The 25,033-nt window shown below is 50.8% G+C and overlaps 2 long non-coding RNA genes and 1 pseudogene across 66 annotated transcripts in view; 1 reads left to right on the top strand and 2 right to left on the bottom strand.

The window, feature by feature from the left end:
* LOC144580570 (uncharacterized) overlaps nucleotides 1-25,033 on the top strand; it is a 185,573-nt gene that overhangs the window by 90,942 nt on the left and 69,598 nt on the right. The window lies entirely within an intron of this gene.
* Nucleotides 14,581-25,033, bottom strand: part of LOC128929546 (uncharacterized) — a 40,644-nt gene continuing 30,191 nt past the window's right edge. For 12 of the 16 annotated variants that reach the window (XR_013530413.1, XR_013530403.1, XR_013530407.1 and 9 more), the window contains 4 exons: nucleotides 24,545-24,693; nucleotides 22,590-22,687; nucleotides 21,000-21,058; nucleotides 14,581-15,338 (listed from right to left, as the gene is read on the bottom strand). This is a non-coding gene — a long non-coding RNA (uncharacterized LOC128929546). Of the gene's footprint in view, nucleotides 15,339-20,430; nucleotides 21,081-22,589; nucleotides 22,688-23,290; nucleotides 24,308-24,544; nucleotides 24,694-25,033 lie in introns of those variants that run through there. The other 4 variants (XR_013530412.1, XR_013530411.1, XR_013530410.1 and 1 more) reach the window with 4 other exon arrangements.
* LOC128929685 (U6 spliceosomal RNA) lies at nucleotides 23,225-23,324 on the bottom strand (annotated as a pseudogene).

Here is a 25,033-nt window from a genome sequence, read left to right as displayed (position 1 = left end):
GTATGCCTAGCCCTCTCTATTTCTTGCTCCCCTAAGTAAAAGAACTTGTGTTGGCTGCAGGGACCCGAAACTGGCCCAGACACAGCTCCACTGGCTTCAAAGTGCCACGAACTACAGAGCTGACAGTACTGGAGTCAGCTCAAATGCCTCTTCCAGGAAGGCCCCATCGACTACCCTCAGTGCCATAACACCTAACCCCCAGACCTATAGGAGATATAGCCCATAGGTTAAGAGCAAGGGCTCTGGGGCCAGATTGCCTGCTTGATGGTATATCCTGGGTCCTCCATTAGCTGAACTACCTTCGATAAGTTACTCCAATTCTCTGTGCCTCAGTTTCCTCCTCTGTAAAGTGAGGATACTAATAGCTATGGCCACACAGTGCTGTTTTGAGGATCAAATAAGTTAATGTATTTAAAAAGGCATCAAAATATAATGTATCACTATTGGTGCACTAATGGCGACAAGGCACCCTACAAATGTTTAAGATGTTAATCATAGGGCAACTGGGTGTGGGGTATATGGGAACTCTCTGTACTGTCTTTAATAAATGAAAGCTCCTCAAATTTCTATAGCTAAGATTACAAGCACTCACCACCATAACTGGCTAATTTTTGTGTTTTTCAAGAGATGTGGTTTTGCCATGTTGGCCAGCCTGGTCTCCAATTCCTGACCTCAGGCGATTCACCTGCCTTGGCCTCCCAAGTGCTAGGATTACAGAGGTAAGTCACCCTGCCTGACTGTAGTGGGATATTTCCTGCAACCTTTGATGAACAGAATATTAGCATTCTTGGTGTCATTTTTATTTTCCTCACACTATTTTTCTTTGGACTGAATTACAATAACAGAAGTAAACATCAAATTATAAAAGTTAAAGAGCAATGCCTGGCTCAGTGGCTCCTGCCTGTAATCCCAGCACTTTGGGAGGCCAAGGCGGGTGGATCACGAGGTCAGGAGATCGAGGCCATCCTGGCAAACGTGATAAAATTTTGTCTCTACTAAAAGTATAAAAATTAGCTGAGCATGGTGGCGGGCACATGTAGTCTCAGCTACTCAGGAGGCTTAGGCAGGAGAATCGCTTGATCCTGGGACACGGAGGTTGCAGTGAGCTGAGATTGTGCCACCTCACTTCAGCCTGGTGACAGACTGAGACTCCATCTGAAAAAAAAAAGTCAATTCCAGGCAAGGCCAGCCCAGACCAGGCCAGGCCAGGCGATTGCAGGGAAGAAATGCCAGTCCAGGCTATTCCAGGCAAAAAAAGGCCAGGCCAGGTCAGGCTATTCCAGAGAAGGGAAGGCCAGGCCAGGCAATTCCAGGGAAAGAAAGGCCAGGCCAGGCCAGGCTATTCCAGAGAAGGGAAGGCCAGGCCAGGCAATTCCAGGGATGAGGAGGCCAGGCCAGGACAGGACAGGCCAGGCAAGTCCAGGGAAGGGAAGACTGGGCCAGACCAGGCCAGGCCAGGGAATTCCAGGGAAGGGAAGTTGTGGGTGAAGATAGAAACTGCAGATTAAAGAGAATCATGACACATTTATCTTTTTCATAATTTTAATGAATGTTGAATGAAAAGGTATCACTTGCACATAGGCATTTATCTGAAGTTCAGAAATTCTCCCACCTTACTTTAGTTTCTGCAGCTTCTGTTGTATCGGGCAAATGAAACATGTATATTTAAGCTAAACACACACAAAATATGTAGTTATTTTTTATCAATCGATCTATTCATCTAACTCCCTATTTGTACAAAAAGACTTTTGAATTAATTATCACCTTTTTTTGTGAGTTAGTCTCACTCTGTTACCCAGGCTGGAGTGGAATTGTACCATCTCGGCTCACTGGAACCTCTGCCTCCCGGGCTCAGGTGGTTTTTGTCCCTCAGCCTCTCGAGTAGTTGGGGTTACAGGCGCCCTCCACAATGCCTGGATAACTTTGGAATTTTTAGTAAAGAGAGTGTCTCACCATGTTGGCCAGGTGGGTCTCGAACTCCCAACTTCAAGTGATCCACCCACCTTGGCCTCCCAAACTGCTGAGATTGCAGGCATGAGATACAGCACCCAGCCATATCACGTAATGTTGAGTTATTTTTTGGTAATTGAAAATTTCATTTGTTACTTCTCTGTCTCTCTCCTGCCTGTAATCCCAGCACTTTGGGAGGCCAAGGCGGGTGGATCATGAGGTCAGGAGATCGAGGCCATCCTGGCAAACATGATAAAATTTTGTCTCTACTAAAAGTATAAAAATTAGGTGAGCATGGTGGCGGGGACATGTAGTCCCAGCTACTCAGGAGGCTTAGGCAGGAGAATCACTTGATCCTGGGACACGGAGGTGGCAGTGAGCTGAGATTGTGCCACTTCCCTTCAGCCTGGTGACAGACCGAGACTCCATCTGAAAAATAAAAAGTCACTTCCAGGGAAGGCCAGCCCAGACCAGGCCAGGCCAGGCGATTCCAGGGAAGAAATGCCAGGCCAGGCTATTCCAGGCAAAAAAAAGGCCTCTCTCTCTCTCTCTCTTTCTCTCTCTCTCTCTCTCTCTCTCTCTCTCTCTGTCTGAAAAATAAAAAGTCACTTCCAGGGAAGGCCAGCCCAGACCAGGCCAGGCCAGGCGATTCCAGGGAAGAAATGTCAGGCCAGGCTATTCCAGGCAAAAAAAAGGCCTCTCTCTCTCTCTCTCTCTCTCTCTCTCTCTCTCTCTCTCTCTGTCTCAACAGGGTCTTACGCTGTTTCCCAGGCTGAAACCTCAACCTCCTGGGTTCTAGTGATCCACTGCCTCAGCCTCCTGAGTAGCTGGGACTGCAGGTGCTCATTACCATAACTGGTTTATAATTTTTTATAGAGATGGGATCTTGTTATGTTGCTCATGCTTGTCTTGAACTCCTGAGTTCAAGTGATCTTCCCACCTCAGCCTCCCAAATTGTTGGAATTACAGGCATGAGCCACATGCCCAGCCTCTTTTACTTTTCTATAGGACTTAGATTACTTTATAATAATTACAAATAATTTTTTAAAAAACCATCATTATTCTAAGCTTTTCAAAATTAAGCAGTAATTAAGAATGAGCTACAGAAAGTAGTATTTATTCAGCACCCATTATATACTAGGTATTTTGCATATAGTGGACCACCTAATTGACATATCAAGGCAGGAATTATAATCTTGATTTTCTGGGAGAGAAAATTGACACAATTATTTCATAACTCTAGAGTTACACAGTTACACAGCTGCTGCCAAAACAAGTGCCCATCCCAACAGCCTCCACCTTCTGCTTTTATCAAATTCAACCCCCTACTTCTGCCAACATATCTGTGTACAAGAATGTATGCATGCACGCACACGTGCACGTGCACACACACACACACACACACACACACACACACTCCTCCAGTATTTCATCTGCCTAGGCCAGGAAATTGTCATGACAAACCAAATGCAATAACTATTTCCTTACAAAAGCTGTTATTCAATATCGCCAGGATTTGGGAAATAGTTACTGATTCCACACTGATGAGGGTCACAATGAGGTTTCAAGAGAAGTAATTACAAAGCATCCTAATGAATGCAAAAGGCTATGATGTTCAGATACATCAAGCCCTTTGAGATGCTCCACTGGAAGGTCGTTGAGCTGCCAAGTACTATTGACTCAGGGTCGTCTTGGTCCATGGTCATTAATAATGATACTTTGCACTTCTTTCCTATTTGTGCTAAGGCTCGTTTCAAAAGCTGGAAGCAGCTTATCAATTTCTGGGTATGCAAATATCTCTTTCACAATGTTTATGGGGGGTGTGTGTGCATGCTATGAAAAGGTATACACACAAATATTCACATATAAATATATACACACATATCTACATGTGTTTATACTACACTAAAAGGTAAATCCTTAATGATCCATAAAGAGAAAATGGCAGACCAGGTGTAGTGCCTGACACTTGTAATCCCAGCACAGTGGGAGGTTGAGTGGGGAGGATCAGTTGAGCCCAAGAGTTTGAAACTGGGTGAAACCCTGTGTCTACACAAATATAAGAATTAGATGGGCATGGCAGCTCTCCCACCTACTCAGAAGGCCAAGGTGGGAGGATCACTTAAGCCAGGAAGGCAGGAGTTGCAGTGAGCCGAGATCACACCACTGCACTTCAGCCTGAATGACAAAGCAGTAACTTGTCTCAAAAAAGAAAGAAAAAAAATTGATATCCCAGAAAACTTTAAAATATCTATATATTCACAAAAGTATATAACCATAGTATATTAATCAAAAAGTAAATTATTAGTTGTACATGGCAAGCAAAGGACAGGCCATGGATGATGGTTCATGTTTGTAATCTCAGCAGTTTGAGAGGCCCAGGAAGGAGGATTATTGTTGTCCAAGAGTTTAAGACCAGCTTACCTGAAAAACTTGGTGAAACCCCATCTATATTAATAATACAATGTGATATGGCTGGCCTAGAGTTAGAACCTGTACACTGCCGTTTTATAAAACACAAAACTGTTTCCATTCTCCTCACAATACCTGCTAACCTTGGCCTCTGTAAACTGCTAGTTTACTTTGCAGAATGCAAAGAGGTAGAGCTGCATACCTTCTCTTATCTGTAACTGCCAGAATTGGTGGCCTTTGTTTACCGGTAATGACCAGAGGAAGCACCCCCAGATAATTCCATCCTGATGCAAAGTAACTAAAAAATCTGTGGACCCCACACCTGCCCAAATAATGTTAAACTAATGTTTATCTTGACTTCTGTAAACCACTTAAGTGGCAACTGGAATGACAAAAGTCACCTGGCCCTTGGACTGTCCAGAGCCCCATCACCCTCCGCTCTGCCCACGAGGTGATTTACAGCCCCTGAAATGTCTGAAGACTTTACTCCCATCCCCACTCCTCACCTCCACTCCCAAGGTGGTTTTGCGGGTATAAAAAAATCTTGTCACCCATCTTTCTCTGCCATGGGCTGGACAGACGTGAGTCCTCTGTGGTCGCCGGCAATATACCCTGCAATTTGGCATACTTTTGTCTTGGTGTTGACTTTCTATGCTCGGCCCGATACAACAACAAAAATTAGCCGGTCTTGGTGGCACGCACCTATCATCCCAGCTACTCAGGAGGCTGAGGTAGGAGAATCACTTGAACCCAGGAGGCCAAGGCTGCAGTGAGCTGAGATCCTGCCACTGAACTCTAGACTGGGCAACTGAGTGAGACCCCATCTCAAAAAAAAAAAGACCAGCCTGAGCAACAGAGAACCAACTTCTCAAACCAAACCAGAAACTAGTCAGAAATGGCAACGTCTGCCTGTAGTCCCAGCTACTGAAGATGACGACTGGGGAAAATCAGTGGAGGCCAAAAGGCCAAGGCTGCAGTGGAGACATGATCACATGATGACACCCAAGCCTGGGTGACAGAGCACGAGGATAAAAAAGTTAACAGGAAAAAATATAAAAAACAAGACCTGAAATGAGCAGCGACCATGTCCAGGGCAAAGACAGACCGACAAAGCAGAGGCTTAATCTGCTCTGAACCCCCAGAAGACAAGAAAAACAATGAGACATTGAATAAAACAGACCACACTGTAAAAAGACACAGGAAGAGTTTACTATAAATCGGTCAGAAATACACTTTCAAGATTAAAAGTAGACATAGGCATTTAGCCAAGGCACACTGCGAGAAACTAAACACGAGAGTCCAGGGAAGCTTTGGGATTCTAGATGCAGTTGAAAATCAAAGACATATAGAGCTGGATCGACAAGAGGCCATTATAACGCACGTGCACTGCAGAAAAAGCCACCATGAGAGGAGATGAGACTTGAGTGTCCATTAAGAGGCAGGAGAAGAGCCCGAAGAGGCCATCGTGAGGCAGGAACTGAGGTGAAAATGTCCACGGCAAAACAGGAGTTGCATCTTCAGAGGAAGACATGACTAAGCAGATGGTCTTGGAGACGCCAGTGTGTACGAAAGGAAGACCTGCCAAAAGGGTTGAAAAACAGCTATTAAATAAGCCTCAGGAGGCCCACATGAGATAACATCTAGGCTTTGATAGACAGCTTTGAGGAAAGCACTGTGTCTGTCCGGACCACCGGGAGGCCGAAGGAGGGCCTGAAAAGTCCATATGAGGAAGGCTGAGGTGTACAGAATTTACCAAGACGTGGGAAGAAGCTGGGCCTGTGATGCTTCTTGCAAGGAAAGACTGGGGCTTCCAGACACAGCAGGGAGGAAGAGCTGGGCCTAAAGAGGCTGACCTGAAGACATTTTGGGAATAAAGAGGATGCCAGAATGCCAGTGCTGGGCCTGGCAGGGCCACCGGGAGGCACCAGCTTGGTCTGATGGGGACACGGGGAGGCTGGGGGAGGGCCTGAAAATAAAGGCTGCCACAGAGGCAGGAACTAAGCCTGAGCAGTGGCCACGGTGATGCCACGAGCTGGGCCTGGAGGGTCCATTGAAAAGTGGAGGGCGGGCCCGGAGAGGAAGCTTCGGGCCTGGATAAGCCGCCAGGAGGCAGGAGCTGGCCCGGGAGAGTCCATGATAGGCGAGCTCAGCAGAGGAAGGCCGCTGCAAGGGAGAACCTGGGCCTAGACTCGAGGCCAGCGCGAGGTGAAAGCTGGGTCCAGAGACTTTTGTCACAGGCATGAGCTGGGCCTCAATGAATCAGTGTCAGGGAGGAACTGGGCCTGTGGACATAGCCGGGATGCAGGAAAGCAAGCAGGATCTTGGCCTGGGCAAGCCACCAGCAGGCAGCAACTGGGGCTGGGGAGGCTGTGGGAAGTCCAGAGCTGGCCTGGAGAAGCCAACATCAGGCGGTAGCGGGGTCTGTCAAGGCCACCCCGAGGCAGAATGGCAGCCTGGAAAGCCCCACTTGAGAACACTTTGGGCTGACAGATGAAAGGCCGCAGAAAGCTGGCCAGGGGCCGAGCCAAAAAAAGCTGCCAGAAGGCAGGACGGGCCGGTAGACAGGGCCAGGAGGAGGATCTGGATCTGGGGAATCCCCCAGAGAGGAGGCATACGCTGGACCTCCCGAAGAGGCTTACAGGAGGCAGAGGCTGGGCCCACGGCGCCTTTGGGAGGCAGAAGCTTGACTTGGAGGAACCCACCTGATGAAGTTTTGTGCCCATGAGGAGGAGACGCCAGGAGGGCAGGAGCTGGGCCTGGAGAGGCTGAATTCAGGACCTAATACTGGGCATCCCATGGCCAGCAGGAGGAGGCAACAGGAGCCGGGCTGGCAGAAGCCGACTTGGGAATGTCTGGGGCCGGGAGATGCCCTGGGAGGGCAGGAGCTGAGCTCAGAGAGGCCACTAATGAGGCATGAGCCGGGTGGGCCTGGAGAGCCTGAGTCGGTAGTCTGAGCTTTTGGGCCTACAAAGGCCATCGGGAGCTGTGCAGGAGCCAAGTCCACAGAGGTTGCTGCAAGAAAAATTCGCATGTTGGGCCTGTAGATGCTGCCGAGAGGAGGCGCTGGGCCCAGAGAGGCCGACCTGAAGATGTTCTGGACACGAAGAGGATGCCAGAAGGCCAATGTTGGGCTTGGCAGGGCCCCCTGGGAGGCACTGGCTTGGCCCCAGGGGGCTATGAAGAGGCAGGGGTCTGGACCCATGGAAACAGGCTGCCACAAAGGCAGAAGCAGAGTCTGAAGGGTCCTCTGAGAGGCGGAGGCTGGGCCTGAGGGCCTAGCACAGGCAGGAGCCCGGTGTGGGGAGGCTGGGCCCAGAGAGAAACCTTCAGGCCCTGACAGGCCGCCGGGGGACAGGAGCTGGCCCGTGAGAGTCCATCACAAGTGAGCTGGGCTGAGAAAGGCCGGTGCGAGGGAGGACCTGCGCCCAGAGTAGAGGCCAGCGCCAGGCGATAGCTGGCTCCACAGGCATCTTTCAGAGGCATGAATTGGGCCTCAACTGGCCAGTGTGAAGGAGGCGCTGAGCCCGTGGATGCAGCCGGAATACAGGCAGGCATCCAGGCAGGTAGGCAAGATCTGGGACTGCGGAAGCAGCCAGCAGGCAGCAGCTGGGGTCGCAGAGGCTGCGGGGAGTTCAGAGCATGGCCCTGGGGCCCAGTCCTGCTTTGTCCTCCCGCTGGCCTTGGGAGGCCTAAGCACTGGGTCATGAAGTCTGCCTCAACAGGTCAACCTCCTGCCCTCCTGGCAGCACCGCCCAACGTGGGAGCAATACGCCATCACGTGGTCCCCTCCAGAACCAGCTCCTGCGTCCCAGTGGCCCCCTGGGGCACAGCTTCTGATTCCCATCAGGTGGCCTCTCCAGGAGGCCCATCCTCTGCCTCCCTACTGGCAGCCTCACCAGGCCTGGATCCTCATCCTGGCCACGTCTACAGGCCCAAGTTTTGCCCCCGGCAGCCTGTTTTGGCTTGGCTCCAGTCCAGCTCCCAGCGGCCTTTTGTCTGTTGGTGTGAAGCTTCCTCAGGTGGGGCCTTCTAAGTGTCCCTTCTGTTGAGGCCACCGGGAGGCAAAAGGGAGGCCCGGAAGGCCTTACCTGAGAAAGCCTTGGGCCGACAGTCAAAAGCCTGCCGGGAGCTGGCCAGGAGCCGAGCCAAAAACCGCTGCTGGGGACAAGGTGTGATAACTCACGCCTGTAATCCCGGCACTTTGGGAGGCAGAGGCGGGTGGATCACGAGCTCATGAGATCGACACCATCCTGATAAACATGGTGAAACCCCGTCTCACCTAAAAATACAAAAAATTAGCTGGCCATGGTGGTGTGTGCCTGCAATGCCAGATACTCAGGAGGCTGAGGCAGGAGAACTGCCTGAACCCAGGAGGCGGAGGTTGTGGAGAGCTGAGATCGCGCCATTGCACTGCAGCCTGGGCAAGAAGAGCGAAACTCCATTTCAAAAAAAAAAAAAAATTAGCTGGGCACGGTGGCGGGTGCCTGTAATCCCAGCTACTCAGGAGGCTGAGGCAGGAGAATTGCCTGAACCCAGGAGGCGGAGGTTGCGGTGAGCCGAGATTGCACCATTCTACTCCAGCCTGGGTAACAAGAGCAAAATTTTGTCTCCACAAAAAAAAAAAAAAAAAAAAATACAAAATATTAACTGGGCATGGTGGTGCATGCCTGTAATCCCAGCTACTCAGGAGGCTGAGGTAGGAGAATTGCCTGAACCCAAAAGGCGGAGGTTGAGGTGAGATGAAAGCACACCATTGCACTCCCGCCTGGGTAACAAGAGAAAAACTCCGTCTCAAAAAACAAAAAAAAAAAAGGCTGCCGGGGGCAAAATGTGGGCCTGTAGACGTGGCCAGGAGGAGGATCCAGACCTGGAGAGGTCGCCAGTACAGAGGCAGAGGCTAGGTGTCCAGAAGAGGCTGAAGGGAAGCAGGAGCTAAGCCTAGGGGGCCTTTGGGAGGCACGAGCTGGCCCTAGAATGGCCCACGTGATGACGTTTGCACCCATGTGGAGGAGACTCCAAGAGGACTGAAGCTGGGCCTGGAGAGGCTGAATTCAGAACCCAATGCTTGAACCTGCAGAGGCCAATAGGGGGAGTCCGGAGCTGAGCCTGGAGAAGCCAACTCTGGGACATCTGGGGCCTCTAGGCACCCTGGGTGGACAGAAGGTGAGCCTGGAGAGGCCAGCATGAGGCATGAGCCGGGTAGTCCTGGAAAGCCTGAGTCGATGGTCCGAGCTTTTGGGCCTACAAAGGCCGTCGGGAGCTGGGCAGGAGCTGAGTCCACACAGGTTGCTGCAAGGCAAATTCAGAAGTTGGGCCTGTAGACGCTGCCGAGGAGGCGCTGGGCCCCGAGAGGCCGACTGAAGATATTCGGGACACGAAGAGGATGCCAGAAGGCCAACACTGGGCCCGGCAGGGCCCACTGGGAGGCACTGGCTTGGCCCCAGGGGGCCACGGGAAGGTTGGGGTCTGGGCCTGTGGAAACAGGCTGCCACAAAGGCACAAGTGGGGTCTGAAAGGTCCTCTGAGAGGCGGAGGCTGGGCCCGAGGGCCTAGTGCAGGCAGGAGCCCGGTGTGGGGAGGCTGGGCCCGGAGTGGAAGCTTTGGGCCCTGACAGGCCACCGGGGGACAGGAGCTGGCCTGCGAGAGTGCATCACAAGTGAGCTGGGCTGAGAAAGGACGGTGCGAGGGAGGACCTGCGCCCAGAGTAGAGGCCATCACCAGGCGATAGCTGGCTCCAGAGACGTCTTTCAGAGGCATGAATCGGGCCTCAACTGGCCAGTGTGAGGGAGGAGCTGGGCCTGTGGATGCAGCCAAGATGCAGGGAGGCAGGCAGGCAGGCAGGAAAGATGTTGGCCTGCGGAAGCAGCCAGCAGGAAGCAGCTGGGGCTGCGGGGGCAGCGGGGAGTCCAGAGCTCAGCCCTGAGGCCCAGTCCTGCTTTGTCCTCCCGCTGGCCTTGGGAGGCCCAAGCACTGGGTCATGAAGTCCGCCTCTGCAGGTCCAGCTCCTGCCCTCCCGGAAGCACCCCCCAACGTGGGCGCAGTACATCATCACGTGGTCCCCTCCAGGGCCAGCTCCTGCATCCCAGTGGCCCCCTGGGGCCCAGCTCCTGATTCCTATCAGGTGGCCTCTCCAGGAGGCCCAGCCTCTACCTCCCTACTGGTAGCCTCACCAGACCTGGATCCTCATACTGGCCATGTCTACGGGCTCAATTTTGCCCCCGGAAGCCTCTTTTGGCTCAGCTCCTCGCCTGCTCATGGCGGGTTTTCATCTGTCGGCATGAAGCTTCTTCACGTGGGGCTTTCGGGCGTCCCTTCTGCCTCCCGGTGTCCTCAACAGAAGGGACACCCAGAAGGCCCCACCTGTGAAACCTTTGGGTTGAGAGACAAAAGGCCGCTGGGAGCTGGCCAGGAGCTGAGCCAAATGATGCTGCTGGGGTCCAGGCGCAGTAACTCACGCCTGTAATCCCGGCACTTTGGGAGGCAGAGGCGGGTGGATCAGGAGATCAGGAGATCGAGACCATCCTGGTCAACATGGTGAAACCCCGTCTCACCTAAAAATACAAAAAATTAGCTGGGCATGGTGGCGTGTGCCTTAATCCCAGGTACTCAGGAGGCTGAGGCAGAAGAATTGCCTGAACCCAGGAGGCGGAAATGCAGTGATCTGAGATGGCGACATTGCACTCCAGCCTGGGTAACAAAAGCGAAACTCCGTCTCAAAAAAAAAAAAAATTAGCCAAACACGGTGACACCTGCCTGTAATCCCAGCTACTCAGGCAACTGAGGCAGGAGAATTGCCTGAACCCAAAAAACAGAGGCTGAGGTGAGCCGAGATTACACCATTGCACTCACGGCTGGGTAACAAGGGCAAAACTGCATTTCAAAAAAAAAAAAAAAAAAAAAAGGCTGCCGGGGGCAAAGCTTGGGCCCGTAGACGTGGCCAGGAGGAGGATCCAGGCCTGGAGAGGCCACCAGTACAGAGGCAGAGGGTAGGCATCCAGAAGAGGCTGATGGGAGGCAGGAGGTAAGACCAGGGGGCCTTTGGGAGGCACGAGCTGGCCCAAAAAGGGCCCACGTGATGATGTTTTGCACCCATGGGGAGGAGACACCAGAAGGACTGAAGCTGGGCCTCGAGAGGCTGAATTGAGAACCCAATGCTTGAACCTGCAGAGGCCAATAGGAGGAGTCTGGATCCGGGCCTGGAGAAGCCAACTCTGGAACATCTGGGGCCTATAGTCACCCTGGGTGGGCAGAAGGTGAGCCCGGAGAGGCCAGCGTGAGGCATGAGCCAGGTAGTGCTGGAGAGCCTGAGTCGATGGTCTGAGCGTTCGGGCATACAAAGGCCGTCAGGAGCTGGGCAGGAGCCGAGTCCACAGAGGTTGCTGTCAGGCAAATTCAGAAGTTGGGCCTGTAGATGCTGCCGAGAGGAGGCGCTGGGCCCCGAGGGGCCTACCTGAAAACATTCTGCAGCTCGAGAGGATGCCACCAGGCAAATGCTGGGTCTAAGAGTGCAGAGCGCAGTCTGGAGCACCAGTTTGGCCTGAGGGCGCCACTGGGAGGCCAGAAGCTGGGCCTGTGGAGACAGGCTGCCACAGAGGCAGGAGCTGGTCTGAGCGGAGTCCACGATGAGCCCACAAGCTCGTCTGTGGGGGTCCACTGAGAGGCGAATGCTCAACCCGGAGGGGCTTAGCGGTGGCAGGAGCCAGGCCTGGAGAGGCCACGCCTGAGAGGAAGCTTCGGGCCTGCACAGGCCGCTGGGATGCAGGAGCTGAACAGAGAGTTTATGAGAGGCAAGCTGGGCTAAGAAAAGCCGGTGCGAGGAAGAAACAAAAAATACAAAAAATTAGCTGGGCATGGTGGCGCATGCCTGTAATGCCGGCTCCTCAGGAGGCTGAGGCAGGAGAATTGCCTGAACTCAGGAGGCGGACGTTGAGGTGAGCCGAGATCACACCATTGTACTCGCGGCTGGGTAACAAGAGCAGAACTGCATTTCAAAAAAAAAAAAAGGCTGCCAGGGGCAAAGCTTGGGCCCATAGACATGGCCAGGAGGAGGATCCAGGCTTAGCTCAACCTGGAGGGGCTTAGCGCTGGCAGGAGCCAGGCCTGGAGAAGCCACCAGTACAGAAGCAGAGGGTAGGCATCCAGAAGAGGCTGATGGGAGGCAGAAGGTAAGCCCAGGGGGCCTTTGGGAGGCACGAGCCGGCCCTAGAAGGGCCCACGTGATGACGTTTTGCACCCATAAAAAGGAGACGCCAGGAGGACTGAAGCTGGCCCTGGAGAGGCTGAATTGAGAACCCAATGCTTGAACCTGCAGAGGCCAATAGGAGGAGTCTGGAGCCGGGCCTGGAGAAGCCAACTCTGGGACATCTGGGGCCTCTAGGCACCCTGGGTGGGCAGGTGAGTCCGGAGAGGCCAGCGTGAGGCATGAGCCGGGTAGTCCTGGAGAGCCTGAGTCGATGGTCTGAGGGTTTGGGCCTACAAAGGCCGTCGGGAGCTGGGCAGGAGCCGGGTCCATAGAGGTTGCTGTGAGGCAAATTCAGAAGTTGGGCCTGTAGATGCTGCCGAGAGGAGGCGCTGGGCCCCGAGAGGCCTACCTGAAGACATTCTGCGGCACGAGAGGACGCCACCAGGCCAATGCTGGGTCTAAGAGGGCAGTCTGGAGCACCGGTTTGGCCCAAGGAGGCCACCAGGAGGCCAGGAGCTGGGCCTGTGGAGACAGGCTGCCACAGAGGCAGGAGCTGGTCTGAGCGGAGCCCACGATGAGGCCACAAGCTGGGTCTCGGGGGTCCACTGAGAGGCGGACGCTCAACCTGGAGGGGTTTAGCGCTGGAAGGAGCCAGGCCTGGAGAGGCCAGGCCCGGAGAGGAAGCTTCGGGCCTGGACAGGCCACTGGGATGCAGGAGCTGAACAGAGAGTTTATGAGAGGCAAGCTGGGCTAAGAAAAGCCGGTGCGAGGAAGAAAAAAAAAAAAACACAAAAAATTAGCTGGGCATGGTGGCGCATGCCTGTAATCCCAGCTACTCAGGAGGTTGAGGCAGGAGTATTGCCTGAACCCAGGAGGCGGACGTTGAGGTGAGCCGAGATCACACCATTGCACTCGTGGCTGGGTAAGAAGAGCAAAACTGCGTTTCAAAAAAATAAAAAAGGCTGCCGGGGGCAAAGTTGGGGCCTGTGGCCTGGGCCCAGACTCAAGGCCAGTACAAGGCGATAGCTAAGTCCAGAGACATCTGCTAGAGGCCAAGTTGGGCCTCAACTGGCCAGTGTGAGGGAGGCGTTGGGTTTGTGGACAAAGTCGGGAGGTAGGCAGGATCTTGGCCTGGGGAAGTGGCCGACAGACAGTGGATGGTGCTGGGGGTGCTGTAGGGAGACCAGAACTGGGCATGGAGAGGCCAATGTCAGGATGTAGCTGGGCCTGTCAAGGCCACCGGGAGGCAGAAGGGACACCCCAAAAGCCCTGAGGAAGCTTCGGGCCGACAGACGAAAGGCCGTCGTGAGCTGGCCAGGAGCTGAGCCAAAAGAGGATGCCAGGGGGCAAAATGTCGGCCGGTAGATACAGCCAGCAGGACGATCCGGGTGTGCGGAGGCCACCAGTAGGTGGCAGAGGCTGGGCCTACAGAGATGAACCTGAGGACCCAATGCTTGGGCCTCCCGAGGCCAGCAGGATGAGGCAGCAGGAGCCGGGCCAGCAGAAGCTGACTCAGGAACGTCTGGGGCCTGGAGATGCCCTGGGAGGGCAGAAGCCGAGCCTGGAGAGGCCAGCGTGAGACATGAGCTGGGTGGGTCTGGAGAGCCTGAGTCGAGGACCTGAGCTTTTGGGCCTACAAAGGCCGCCAGGAGCTGGGGAGGGACTGAGTCCCCAGAGGTTGCTGGGAGGCAAATTCAAACGCTGAGCCCTTAGACACGGCCGAGAGCAGGAGCTGGGCCCCGAAAGGCCAACCTGAAGACATTCTGGGCATGGAGAGGATGCCAGCAGGCCAATGCTGGGTGCGGGAGGGCCACCGGGAGGCACCGGCTTGGCCTGATATGGCCACGTGGAGGCTGGGGGCGGGGCCTGTGGATACAGGCTGCCACAGAGGCAGGAGGTGGGCCTGAGCAGAGGCCACGGTGATGCCATGAGCTGGGCCTGGAGGGTCCACTGAAAGGCAGAGGCTGGGCCCGGTATGGGCCTGGCGCAAGCAGGAGCTAAGCCTGGGGAGGCCGAGCCCAAAGAGGAAGCTTTGGGCCTGAACAGGCCGCTGGAAGGCAGGAGCTGGCCTGGGAGAGTCCATGATAGGCGAGCTGGGCTGAGGAAGACCCCTGCGAGGGAGTGCCTGGGCCTAGACTCAAGGCAAGAGTGAGGCGAGAGCTGGGTCCGGAGAGGTTTGCCACAGGCATGAGCTGGGCCCCAACAGGCCAGTGTGAGGGGGGCGCTGGGCCTGTGGACGCAGCCAGAATGCAGGCAGGCAGGCAGGCAGGCAGAATCTTGGCCTGGGGAAGCCACCAGCAGGGAGCAGCTGGTGATGGGGCGGCTGCGGAGAGTCCAGAGCTGGGCCCGCTGGGGCCAATGTCAGGTGGTAACAGGGCCAGTCCAGGCCACCAGGAGGCAGAACAAAGGCCTGAAAAGCCCCACTTGAGAAAGCTTCGGGCCTACAGGAGAAAGGCCGCTGGAAGCTGGTCAGAAGCTGAGCAAAAAGCAGCTGCCGGGAGGCAGGACGTGGTCCAGTAGATGAGGCCAGGAGGAGGATCCGGGCCTGGAAAGGCCACCAGAAGGGAGGCATAGGCTGGACCTCCCAGAGAGGCTGAGGGGAGGCAGAAGCTGGGCCCCAGGGGGCCTTTGGGAGGCAGCAGCTGGCCCTGGAGGCACCCATGTGAGGATATCTTGCACCCATGTGGAGGAGACGCCAGGAGAGCAGGAGGTGGGCCTGGAGAGGCCGACTTCAGGACCCAATGCTCGGGCCTCCTGAGGCCAGCAGGAGCACACAGCAGGAGCAAAACTCCATCTTCAATGACAATAATACTAAAATTATTAAGTATCAATATAAATAATCCTTTTGTTTCTTTGAGACAGAGTCTCACTCTTTCCCCAAGGCTGGAACCAAGCATATAATCTCGGTTCACTGCAACCTCTGCCCCACCTCCCAGTTCAAAGGATTCTCCTGTGTCAGCCTCTGAAGTAGCTTGGATTACAGGCACCCACCACCATGCCCGGCTAATTTGTGTTGTTTTTTTTTGTTTGAGACGGAGTTTCACTCCTTACCCAGGCTGGAGTGCAATGGTGCGTTCTCCGCTCACTGCAACCACCGCCTCCTGGGTTCAGGCAATTCTCCGGCCTCAGCCTCCTGAGTAGCTGGGATTACAGGCACGCGCCACCATGCCCAGCTAATTTTTTGTATTTTTAGTAGAGACGGGGTTTCACCTTGTTGACCAGGATGGTCTCGGTCTCTTGACCTCGTGATCCACCTGCCTTGGCCTCCCAAAGTAATCTTTGTTTTTTAGTAGAGATAAGGTTTTGCCATGTTGGCAAAGCTGGTCTTGAACTCCTGACCTCAGGTAATCCACCAGGCTCATTCTCCCAAAGTGTTGGGAATGCAGGTGTAAGTCACTGCGCCCAGCCCGATTAACATATTTTTTAAAACACTGATTAGTCAGGCAACAACACCGGGCAGGGGTCTCCTCATTCCCAGTGATGAAAACCACACTCCATGGCTCCAGGGTTGCAAGGGCTGCAGAGCCAAAAGGCTCTGACTTGAGATTTCATTACTTTATTTGTATTGCGAGACAAGGTCCTGCTTTGCCACCCAGCCTGGAGTGCAGTTATGCACTTGTAGCCCACTGCAGCCTCAATGTCCTGGGCTCAAGCCATCTTCCTGCCTCAGCTCCCCAGTGCTGATACTACAGTTGAGTGCCACCATACCTGGCTAGTTTGTAATTTTTTTGTAGAGTGTGGAGTCTTGCTATGTTGCCCAAGCTGGCCTCAAACTCCTGACCTCAAGAGATCTGCCCACCTCAGCCTCCTGAGTAGCTGAGACTACGAGTACACAGCACCATGCCTAGCTACATTTATTTTATTAAATTTTGAAAAACATTTTTGTAGAGAGGAGGCCTTGCTATGTTTCCCAGGCTGGTCTTGAACTTCTGCTCTTAAAAGATACTCCCATCTCTGCTTCCCAAAAATCTGGGACTACAGACATGAACCACTGCACTGCACCTGAAGAGATTTCTTTAATCTAGCATCCCATATTTGGTAACACTGGACAAGGCTGTAGAGTTTTCAACACTTCATAATTCAGTAAGAATCAAACTCAACCTTGACCCCTGCCTTCTCTCACACCCCACATCCAGTCTGTCAGGAAATCCTGTTGACTGTCTTCACCATGTACTAAAGATCTCCACCCAGCAACTCACTGGAATCCTTCCCCCTAATTCTCTCTTCTGACCATCTCACACCACCACCATGACCCTGGTCAGGACCACTATCATCTTCCACCTGGATGTTACCACAGCTTGACCCCCATGCTTCTACCCAAATCTTCCCACAGTCTTTCTCAACTCAGCAGCCAGAGAATGCTTTTACATCAGGAGACAGATCACGTCCTGACAGATCAACTCCTGACAGATCAGGAGACAAATCAGATCAGAATCTTCCCACAGGTCCCATCTCATAGTAAAAGCCAAAGCCCCAGCAATAGCCTCCCAGGGCTTACACAATCTACACCGATCCCCACCCAGCAACTCCATGGCCTCCTCCCCTAATTCTCTCCCCCTCTCCTGCTCCACTGGCCTCCTTCCAGAGCCTCGGACACTTTATTCTGTTGTTTCTGCCCACAATGATCCTCCTTCAGCACCTCGGCCACCTCCTTCCCCTCTAAGTCTTTGCTCCATTTTCACTTAGGAGGCCACCCCTGACCTTTCTATTTAACACCGCCATCTGTCTCCATTTCCAACGTGTTCATGTTTTTTTTTGTTTTCAAAACAAGATCTCACTCTGATCCATCGAGGCTGGAGCAGAGTGGTGCAATCACACCTCGCTGCAACCTCGAATTCCTAGGCTCAACCGATCCTTCCACCTCAAGACTCCCTAGTAGCTGGAATGACAGGGGCATGCCATCATGCCTGGCTAATTTGTTTTATGTTGAAATGGGGTTTCACTCTTCTTGCTCAAGCTGGAGTGCAATGGTGCAATCCCAGCTCACTGCAACCTCCACCTCCCAGGTTCAAGTGATTCTTCAGCCTCAGCCTCCAAAGTAGCTGGGATCACAGCTGTGTGCCACCATGCCTAATTTTCGTATTTTTAGTAGAGATGGGGGTTTGTCATGTTGGCCAGGCTGGTCTCAAACTCCTGACCTCAGGTGATCGTTGGCCTCCCAAAATGTTAGGATTACAGGAGTGAGCCACCACACCCGGTCAATTTAATTTTTCGTAGAGACAGGGTCTCACTATGTTGCCCAGGCTGATCTTGGACTCCTGGCCTCAAGTGATCCTCCTACTAGGATTGCTAAAGTGCTGGGATTACCACCATCAGCCACGATGCTTGGTGTCATGTTTATTTCCTCTTGCTGCTGCCACAAACTACTCTATATTAGTCCCTTGAAACACCACAAATCTACCAACTTACAGTTCCGTGAATCAGAAGCCCAAATTAGGTCTAATAAGGCTAAAGTTAAGGTGTCAGCAGGGCTGCATTCCTTCTCGAGGCTCTAAAGTGTTCCTTTGGCTTTTCCAGCTTCTAGAAGCCACCCCCATTCCTTGGATCATGGCCATTAACTCCATCTTTAAAGCCAGAATTGAAACCTCTGCAAATATCCCTCTCTAACTCCGCTTCCACCACCACATCTCCTGCTCCAATTCTGACTCTTCTAACCTCTTTCTTTTATAAGGATCTTTGTGACTGCTGGGCATGGTGGATCCCACCCATAATCCCAACACTTTGGGAAGTCAAGGCAGGAGGTATATTTAAGGCCTGGAGTTTGAAACTAGCCTGGACAACATAGTGAGATCCCACCTCTACAAAAGCATAACAATAAATATTAGCCAGACATGGTGGGGAGCGCCTGCAGTCCCAGCTACTTGAGAGGCTGACGTGAAATAATGACTTTAGCCCAGGAGTTTGAGATCAGCCTGGGCAACATAACTGAATCTCATCTCTACAAAAATGAGCTGGGCATGGGTGACATGCATGTGTAGTCCCAGCTACTCTGAAGTCTGAGATGGGAAGATCACTTGAGCTCAGGAGGTCAAAGCTATAGTGAGCTATGATCATATCAATGTGCTCCAGCCTAGATGACACAGGGAGATTGTCTCAAAAAAAAAAAAAAAAAAAGAAAAGAAATATATACTTGTTCTCTGTCCACGGTTCCTGGCACAGAGCTTTGAATGCTTATAAAGACCTCAGTCATAGAGGTTGATAGGAGCAACTTTAGTTTTAATATTTGCTCTTGGCCCCAGCTTTCTAACACAAGAGACTCTAAGAACTTTGGAATCTCCAGCATGCTAGGATGCATTTGAGGATTCTTATCCCCAGTTGAGATGACTGGGTGGCTGCATGCTCCTTGATTTCTTCAGGAGGAAGGCTGATTGCCAGAGAAGGCAACCACATGATTAGAGGCTTAGAACTTTTAGCCTCACCTGCTGAACTCCAGGAGGTGAGAGTGGCTGAAGATTGACTGAATTACCAATGGCCAAAGATTTTATCAATCATGCTTGCATAGTACAGCCTCTGTAAACACCCTGGACAACAGGGTTTGCAGAGCTTCTGGTTGCTGAACACAGGAGCTGCTGGGAGGGCGGCGTGTTGAACACAGGGCATGGAAGCTCTGTGCACCTCCCACTTACCTTCCCTTGGGCATCCATCTTTCTTTCATTTCTTTCTCCCTTTCCTTCCTTTCTTTTTCCTCTTTCTTTTTTTTAAAAGACAAGTTCTGGCTCTTTTCTCCAGGCTAGAGTGCAGTGGCACAATTTCAGCTCACCATAACCTAAGTTTCCCCAGTCCCCAGCTCAATGCATCCTCACCTCAGCTTTCCTAGTAGCTGGAACTACAGGTGCACACCACCACACCTAGTTATTTATTTTTATTTACTTTTTGAGACAAAATCTTGCTCAGTAGCCCAGGCTGGAGTGCAGTAGCATGATGTCAGCTCACTGCAACCTCTGCATCCTGGGTTCAAGTGATTCTCCTGCCTCAGCCTCCTCAGTAGCTGGGACTACAGGTGCATATCAACACACCCAGCTGATTTCTGTATTTTTTATAGAGAGGGTTTCACCATGTTTCCCAGGCTGAACTCAAACTCCTGCGTTTAAGAGATCCTCCCAACTCAACCTCCCGAAGTGCTGGGATCACAGGCATGAGCCACTGCATCCAGCATGCACATCTCTTTCACTGGCTGTTTCTGAGACATATCCTTTACAGTGAACCAGGAACAGAAAATGAACTGACAGATGTGGTGGCTCACATCTGTAATCCCAGCACGTTAAGGGACTGAGGTGGGAGGATCACTAGGGCCCAGGAATTTGTGGCCAGCCCGGGCAACAAAACAAAATCCCATCGCTACAAAAAAATAAATTAGCCAGATGTGGTGGCGCAGGCGTGTAGTCTCAGCTACTAGAGAGCGGGGAGGACCACTTGGGCCCAGGCAGTTGAGGCTGCAGTGAGCTATGACTGCAACATTGCACACCGGCCTGGGCAACAAAATGAGACCCTGTCTCTCAGAAAAAAAGAAAATAAACTGCTTTTCTGAGTTCTGTAAGCTGTTCAAGCAAATGATTAAATCAAAGAAGGGGGTCTTGAGAACCCCTGATTTGTAATAGCTTGGTCAAAGGTACAGGTGAAAACCTAATACTTGCCATTGGCATCTGAAGTGGGGGTAGTCTCATGGGACTAAACGCCTAACCTGCAGGGTCTGTGCCAGCTCCAGGTAGTGTCAGAATAACATTGTGGGATGCCCAGTTACTATCCGGAACACTGGAGAATTTGGTGTATGAGCTCCACACACACAGTCAGTCAAAGCCTGTGACTAGAGAGAAACATGGGCTTTTCTTTCACCTACTGGCCTAACTGCATAGGAGAACCAATACATGGTGCTCATGAAAAGAGCAAGCATTAAAGTCAATGCAGTCCCTACAGCTGACTCAGCTTAATATCCATGTGAGCTTGGGGAAATCACTCATCATCCCTGTCTTTATCACCTCATTCATAAAATGGGAATAACTGGTACCTGCCTGTGACTTTTTGAGAATTCAGGAAATATTACGCTTGATGTTACTGTGATCATCACACCTATTCCAAACTATCTGACAGGGACAGTGATGGATGATAACATCACCAGATCAGAAACCGTAGTGAGGTCTCTCAGGCAAAATTCCATACAAGCAAATTACTGTCTCTCCAGAGCCTTCCTGCCACACCCAATTCCCCACTCCCTGAACCGAATGTGCCATCTTAATTGTCCAGGTCTTTACAGTGCTGGTTTCCCTGCCCATTCCCCATCCCTCCACATCCCCCTTCGCTCCCTACTCTCACACAACTCTTCCTCATCTTTCAAAGGCCAGTTTCACTGTCACCTTATCTGGAAGCTTCTCACACTCTCCAGAAGAGCTTCCCATTGCCCGTGATGCATGCACTATTATTTGATCATTTTTGAGTTATTGTCCAAGTCTTTTTGTACCTGAGTAACATGATGCCCAGTCTCCTCCTGAACTCTGATGTCTTCCATGGTAGATCCAGCTGGAAGTGACAAAAAGACATTCTTTAAAAATAAAAGAAGGAATGAGGCGGACATCCATCCAATCCCATAAAAATTTTATAAGATACATGAAAAGCAAACAAAATCCAAGAGCTTCTAGGAAAAACATTAGAGGGAAGGTGTTACTGGGAGACATGCTAAACGGTTAATTTTTATTGTATTTTACTTTTTTGAGAAAGAATCTTGCTCTATCCCCTAGGCTGGACCGCAGTGGTACAATCACAGCTCATTGCAGACTCAACCTACACGACTTCAGCAATATTCCAACCTAATTTTTATTTTATTTAAGAAATGCATTCTTACTGTTACCAAAGCTGGAGTGCAGTGGTGTGATCACAGCTTACTGCAGCCTCGACCTCCTAGGCTCAAGTGATCCTCCACTCTCAGTAGCTGGGACTACAGGTGTGGACCGCAATGTCCAGCTCATGCTATCTTTAATTTTCTTTTAGAGACAATGTGCTGCTATGTCGACGAGGCTGGTGGTGATCCTTTTCCCTCAAGCAGTTCTCCCACCTCAGCCTTCCAAAGTGCTGGGATTACAGGTGTGAGCTGCCACACCCGCCGCAACCTGCTGAGGACCTTAATTTTTAATGATATAAAGAGCTCAAAGCAAATATTAGAAGGAGCCTAAATGGCTATAGAGGCTGACTGGTCAATTGTGATATATCCATATAATAAAACATTAGGCAACCATGAAAAGGATTCAGATAGATCGATAGAAATTGACAAAGAAGTCCACGAAATATGAAAATGAGAAGTGATATTCAATTAGCCCATATGTATTTGAAGAATATGGCCAATTATTTCCTGAGATAAGATTATGGGTCTAATGCGTAAAGGAAATTTTTCACTTCTTCATTTAAAAGTTTTTACTATTTTTATAATTTAATAAAAGATTAAATATATAGATCATTAATTAGTAAAAGATATGGTAACTCTATAAATAAACAGAAAAGACATGGACAGCCCAGCCTTGGTGGCTGACGCTTATAATAGCAGCCTCGACCTCCTAGGCTCAAGTGATCCTCCACTCTCAGTAGCTGGGACTACAGGTGTGGACCGCAATGTCCAGCTCATGCTATCTTTAACTTTGGGAGGGGGCAGTGGGAGAATTGCTTGAGGCCAGGAATTCCAGACCAGACTGGGAAACATGGCAAGACCTCGTCTCTATTAAAAATCAAAAATAATTAGCCAGACAAGGTCGCATGTGCCTATAGTCCCAGTTACTGAGGTGGAAGGATCACCTGAGCCCAGGAGGTCAAGGCTGCAGTGAGTCGAGACTGTACCACCATACTCAAGCCTGGGCTACAGAGTGAGACTTGGTCTCCCCCCAAAAAAAGAAGGAGCAAAAAAGAAAGCTAGCTGGGCACGGTAGCTCACACCTGTAATCCCAGCATTTTGGGAGGCTGAGTCAGTTGGATCACTTGAAATACGGAGTTCGAGACCAGCCTGACAAACATGGAGAAACCCTGTCTCTATTGAAAATACTTAGCCAGGTATGGTGGCACATGCCTGTAATTCCAGCTATTCTGCAGACTGAGGCAAGAGGATGGCTTGAATGCAAGAGAAGGAGGTTGCAGTCAGCAGAGATTGTGCCGTTGCACTCCAGCCTAGGAAACGAGTGAAACTTCATCTGAAAAAGAAAGAAAGAAAGCGACAAAGAGAAAGCTAATAAACTAAGATAAGAAAATATACATTAAAATGTAACAAAATTTATAAGGTCTTTCATTTATTAAAAATAATCAAACAAAAAATAACTTGTGATTGTACCCTGTGCCAGCAAAGGTGCAGTGAAATGGGCATTTTCTCTTACTATTAGTGATGTTAAATTGTATACAAGCCTTCCACCAGGGTAAAGCTTGGAAATTTTTAAAAAAGAATATAGTGACTCACTCTACTGCCTCCTCCAACTCCTGGCCTCAAGCAATCCTCCCACCTCAGCCTCCCAAAGTGTTGGAATTATAGGCCGACAGCCACCATGCCTGAAAGCTCGGCAGTTTACATCAAGTGTAACAAGAATGCCAATGTCCTGTGACTCACAGTAATCTCCTTTCTGGAAATATCATCTTCGGATACAATTCAACCTAAACAGAAGGTCATATGCACAAACACGGTGAAAATCTAGGAGTAATATTTTTCTGTTTTAGAAACATACGGAACACTTCACAAATTTGCACATCATTCTTGCACAGAGGCCATGCCAATCTCTCTATTGTTCCAACTTTAGTATATGTACTACTGGAGCAAGCATGAGCAATTTAAGATAGAGCGGTTAAGCAAAATAAGGAAGAGTTATGGGGAACTTAGAAATCTATGGTATTTATAGGCACCTAGTAACAGCTCAGTAAATATTAGCTGCTACTTTTATTATCTTTATGGTAATTCCACTCAATTAAAATTTGTCATTTAAAATTTACCACTGTCATGGGACATCATGTATTTAACAGTGTAATTGTAAAAACAGATAGAGGCTGGGTGTGGTGGCTCACACTTACAATCCCAGCAGTTTGGGAGGCCAAGGCAGGTGGATCACCTGAGGTCAGGGGTTCAAGACTAGCCTGACCAACATCGAGAAACCCCATCTCTACTAAAAAATACAAAATTAGTCAGGTGCGGTGGTGCCTGTAATCCTACCTACTCAGGAAGCAGAGGCAGGTGAATCACTTGAACCTGGGAGGTGGAGGTTGTGGTGAGCTGAGAGTGCACCATTGCTCTTCAGCCTGGGAGCAAAAGAGCAAAACTCCGTCTCGGAAAAAAAAAAAAAAATGTCCCAGCACAGAGACTCACAGCCGTAATCCCAGCACTTTGGGAGGTTGAGGCCAGGCAGATCACCTGCAGTCAGGAGTTCAAGACCAGTCTGGCCAACATGGTGAAACCCTATCTCTATGAAAATACAAAAATTAGCTGGGCATGATGACAGGTACCTGTAATCTTAGCCCACTCTTAACCCTGGGAGGCGGAGGTTGCAGTGAGCTGAGATTGTGCCATTGCACTCCAGCCTAGGCAACAGAGCAAGACTATCTCAAAAACAAACAAAACAAAACAAAACTAAACATACCATTTGTCCCTTGGTATATGGGGGGATTGGTTCCATATCCCCAATATCTGTGAATACCAAAATCCATGCAAGCATCTGTAGTCCCAGCTACTTGTGAGGCTGAGGAAGGACTGCTTTAGCCCAGGAGGTTGAGGCTGCCCTGAGCCATAATTTTGCACCACTGCACTCCAGTCTGGGCAACAGAGTGAGAAACAAGGTTGACTTTTAAATATAATTTTTCGGTTCACTTGAGAATTTGGTCAGAACTGTGGCATATGAAAATTCTTCATAGAATAATTATCTAATCAAATTCATGCTAGAATTGGGAACAGAAAATGTTTTGTTGACTCTTTATTCCTTCACTTGCTGTTACATAAACTATGGCCAGTGGGCACTTACCAACCAGAAGTGTTATCTCAGAGCTACTCACAATGAAAGGTGATGTCTAGGGCCCAGGTGTGTTGAGGTCTCCATGCCTTGGCTATGGGTGAGTAGGACTTATAGGTCAATCCATTTTCTATATTCCAGCTCTGGAAAACTTGGGTTTATCCATCTTGATAAGATGTAATTTAAATTTAACTTGGCAAGAAACACAAATGGAAGAAAGGTTATGAAACCACAGGATGGTACTTGTTCTCGAGGGACTCTTCAGCTTAGGTGCTTCTGTACAAAAGGAATGACATTGTCGAAAACTCATCACAGGTCAAGTGAGGTGCCTCATATCCATAATCCCTGCCCACTGGGAGACTAAGACAGGAGGATCCCGTGAGGCCAAGAGTTTAAGACCAGCCTTGGTGACACAGTGAAACCTCATCTCTACAAAAAAAGTTAGAAAATGAGCTGGGTATGGCAGCACATTCCTATAGTCCTAGCTACCCTAGGAGGCTTAAGTGGGAGGATAGTTGAACCCAGGAAGTGG

This window comes from Callithrix jacchus, chromosome 20, assembly GCF_049354715.1.
Source record: "Callithrix jacchus isolate 240 chromosome 20, calJac240_pri, whole genome shotgun sequence".
Taxonomy (NCBI): Eukaryota; Metazoa; Chordata; class Mammalia; order Primates; family Cebidae; genus Callithrix; species Callithrix jacchus.
Note: the sequence above shows the minus strand (reverse complement) of the source record. Positions and strands in the feature narration are given on the sequence as shown.